The 4,295-nt window shown below is 43.4% G+C and overlaps 1 non-coding gene across 1 annotated transcript; it reads left to right on the forward strand.

Moving 5' to 3' along the window:
- Nucleotides 1-200: 200 nt before the first annotated feature.
- Nucleotides 201-303, forward strand: LOC126524765 (U6 spliceosomal RNA). The gene has a single exon (XR_007598059.1). It is a non-coding gene; the product is annotated as a U6 spliceosomal RNA (small nuclear RNA).
- The last annotated feature ends 3,992 nt before the right edge of the window (nucleotides 304-4,295 follow it).

A 4,295-nucleotide genomic window follows, 5' to 3' on the forward strand; every position in this document is an offset into this window, starting at 1 on the left:
GAAAACCCAGTACAAGTATGATATTCGTTTACCACTCTAACAGAGCACTATGTCCTTTGAGATTGGGATACTAACTGCGATATATTACCCATCACCAGAGCATACGCGGTTTGGGAAAATTATGTTGTGGTTAACAAACTTTTATTATACTTCCAAAGTACAATAACATATAAATAAATAAGTCAGACAATAAAATATATGCACTTACAAAGTACATATACTAAAATTGGGTCGATACAGAGCAGATTCGCATGGCCCCTGCACAAGGATGGCACACAGAAACGTGAAGCGTTCCAGATGCACACAAAAAAAAAATGTGGTGGCATGGAGCAGAACACTGCCCTTCTAATCTGGAGGACATAATTTTGAATCCTCCTCCAGCCCATCACACATTCAAGGTTGGAGTTGCGCCTTGCCCCAGCCAAAAAAGAAATTGCCGAGAGGAAGTGCGGCTATACTAGCCCAGGTGCAGCAAAATTAAGAAGGCCCACTAAGCCAGAACAGACACTTCCTCATCAGAAAAGACCTCTGTTGTGCAGTCTTCGTCAACTGTAGCTCCCTCATTATTCCTGCAATTACTCATGGGCCTCAGTCTTCAGCGTCTGCGGAGCACCTGATAAAAGCGACGGTCAGTCCTGCGACGGGTCAGAGGGTGCTCAGAATCTCCGCATCCGGAGACCACCACTGTAAACTTAACATGTCAACATTTAGCCCGGAAGCGCTCTCGTGTTGGACTAGCTCAGCAAGGCTCTTTGATGAATTATCAGGCATTGCGTGGGATATTATTGGCTTTAGTGAAGATACAATAAGTGAGGCTTATACTGGTATGACTAACAGCCGCGTCCTTTCCTAGAGAAGTCTTGTAGATCAGAGAGAATACGGGGTGGAATTTGTCATCCAAAACGACTTCACGGGCAGCATGAATTCTACCGTATTAATGAGAGGGTAACAGTGGTCATAATAAAGCTGAACAGGAAGTACAAAATAAAAGTAGTACAGGCCTACGCTGCACACGCGAGTGGTAATGATGATGAAGAAATAGAACTGCTTTATGAAGATGTTAAATCAGCAATGAGAAAGGTGCTAGTTCAGTATACTGTAGCTATGGGCGACTTCAATGCAAAAGTGGGGCAAAGCATGCTGTGCAATAAGGAATTGGCTATTATGGTATCAATTTTGGCGATACTACAGAAGAGTTGTTGGTAACATTCGGGGAAAGAAATAGCCTCTGAATAATCTACACCTTCTTCAGGAAGCTCCCTAGCAGGAAGTTTACATGAAAACACCCAAAAGGAGAAAGTAGAAATTAAATATATTTTATACTCTCTGCCGGTACCATCATAGTGAGGATTTACAAATGTGAGATAGGCTAAAGTGCAATGAACAGCAATCAGTGAGGTGTAGGGTCTCTTTCAATTTGGAGAGAAATAGTAAAATCAGTCAAAAAGAGAGAGGTCAACCTGGACACAGTAAGGATGAAATCAGATTTATTCAGGCAGATACACGCAAACAAAAATGCAGCTTTAGAAAAGGAAGATAAATATAACATAGACGTATAGAGTGAAACCGCAACTAGGCTGATTTAGGAAGCAGCAGTGGAAGTGGGAGGTAAGGCACCAAGGCAACCAGTAGGTACACTCCCCCTAGTAACATGGACCAATATAATAAACGTCAAAGCCTCAAGGCGTCTACCTCAAGATATCCGATAGATTCGCTGAACTGTCAAAACTGATCAACAAGAAGAAAATAAGGGATGTTGGAAATTGTAAAGCAGTGAAGATTGAGGAAGCAGTAAAAAACAGCCGCAGCAAGAAATCACTTAGAAGCAAACGTTGCATAGGACAAGCCAATACGTATGCACTTCAACATAAGCGCGGTGACGTTACCTGCAATTTCAATGGTATGGTAAAGGGGACAAATTTTATACTGACATTTCAAAGTAACCAGATAAGCCAGGCTACCTGAATTCTAAATAGAATAAACACGATACAGGGGCTTCTTCTATGACGAGCGCGATGAGGTAAGGAAGGCCTTGCAAGGCATGAACCTGGAAAAAGAGGCAGGTTAAGATGGAATCACAGTTGACATTGTCAAAGATGGAGATGTCATGCCTAAAATCGTGTGGCCCTTTATAATCATTGCCTCGCGACTTCAAGTGTACCAGGGAGCTGGAAAAATGGCAATATTATAGTAATCCTTGAGAAAGGAGAGGTTGAAGAATTCAAGAATTTAGGCCCGTTAGCTTGTTTTCAGTATTCTATAAAATAATGACGAAGATAATTTTGAATAGAACCAGTGCAGCACCTATTTTCCGTCAATCGAGACAACAGACTGGCTTCAGGAAGGGGTATTCTAAAATGGATCACACACACGTCATCGAAGAAGTAATTTTGAAAGCTGCACCGTACAAATAACCTGTTTTTATGGCTTTCATAGACTATGAAAACAATTTGATTTAGAACAGATACGAGCAGTCATAGAACCATTGCGTAATGAAGGAGTACAGGAGGCATACGCGGACATATTAGGAAATATCTACAAAGTTTCCACAGCTACGTTGCTTCTCCACATAAAAAGTAGAAAGTTAGCTATCAAGGAAGGAGTCTGGCAAGGAGACACAATCTCTCCAAAGGTAATGAGTACATTCTTAGAAGAAGTATTCAAACTATATTGCACTGTGAAGGAGTGACGATGAACGGTGAATATCTCAGCAGTCTTCGGTTTGCAAACGACATTGTCCTGTTCAGCAACACCGGGAACGAATTACAACAAATTAATGAAGAACTGAACAGAGAAAGTGTAAGTGTGGGGTTTAATATTATTATGCAGGAGACAAAGATAATGTTCAATAGCCCGACAACAGAAGAAAAATTCATCATCGCCAGTCAGCCTCTAGAGACAGTACAGGAGTACGTATATCTAGGTGAGTTACTCACAGAGTACCCTAATCATGATCAGAAAAATTACAGAAGAACGAAAGTGTGTTGCAGAGCATGCGGTAGGCATTACAAAATCCTGCCTAGGAGATTGGTACTGTAATTCAAAAATGAAAGACGCTAAATTATTGCATTCTACCGGCGCCAACATATGGGGAGAAACTTGGAGGTCATAAACCAAGCTCCAGAACAGGCTAAAGACCACGCAAAGATCCATGAATGGAATAGTGTTAGGCGCAACATTTACAGACATGAAGAGAGAGGTGTGGATAAGAAGGCAAATGCGGATAGCGAATGCGCTAGTTGATATTAAGAGGAAAATGGAGGTGGACGTGCTTTGTATTGATTAGGGTAGATAACCAGTGGACCACTAAAATTACAGAATGGGTGACAAGGAAAGGGAAGAGCAGCAAGGGATGGATAAAAATTAGGTAAAATAATCAAACAGGATAATTTCCAGTCGCAACTTGGAATCAGCTAGTGCAAGACAGGTGTCATTGTAGATCGCAGAGAGGGGCCCTCATCCGGCAGTGGATATAAAGAAAGCTGGTGATGAAAAGTTATTGAAGAAATTGCGCTATTCATAACGCCGTCGCGTCCTTGTGCGAAAAATACAACTGCAGTGGACGTGAAAGGCTTTCTTGCGTGCATAGTTCGTGGCCAACTGCAGTATTGAGGTTCGTGTTTCAAATGCAACTGCAGCGATACTACGAAGCGAAAGGCGAAATAAACGTACTAGTAAAAAAATTCAGCGTCATTCCCCTCTTTGAAGGTGGATGACCAGCGAAGCTGTGTATGTGGGCGCCTCAACGCCCAACTGTTCATTGACTTGCGTCAAACGCCGTATGCACATACATGGAAGGCGAGGTGCGACTCGTCGCTCCCCCGTGATGTTTAGCTCACAAGATGATCAGGCACCAGGACGTTACACAGCCCTGTATTGTAAAACGCGGCATGACACCCTTTACTTACATGTCCCGACCTGTACAGCAGACACGCACCTAACCGCACTCCGAGGGCACACGCTGCTTCACCGTAGCCAAGGCAATTGTGCGTTGGTCGACGTCCCGCAGTGTCGTAACGATCGTGAGGTCACTCGAAAACCACAAGCGGCCATACACAGCACAGACCACAAAAAAAAAACTGGTTCCCGAATAACTTCCTCTAAAACCTGGTCGTTACTCCGGTGAAACGTGCCAAATTTGCGGGACCGGGACCGCATGAAGGGTTCGCATTTCTTTCCGCCTCGCGTTAATAGCTGGCAGTACGCTCACGGGATCGTCACCACGGGAGAGCGGAAGGAAAGAAAAGGATATACGCAAGAACTTGGAACGCACACAGAGGGCGGTGCGTAGGAAG

Source organism: Dermacentor andersoni, chromosome 3 (genome assembly GCF_023375885.2).
Source record: "Dermacentor andersoni chromosome 3, qqDerAnde1_hic_scaffold, whole genome shotgun sequence".
Lineage (NCBI taxonomy): Eukaryota > Metazoa > Arthropoda > Arachnida > Ixodida > Ixodidae > Dermacentor > Dermacentor andersoni.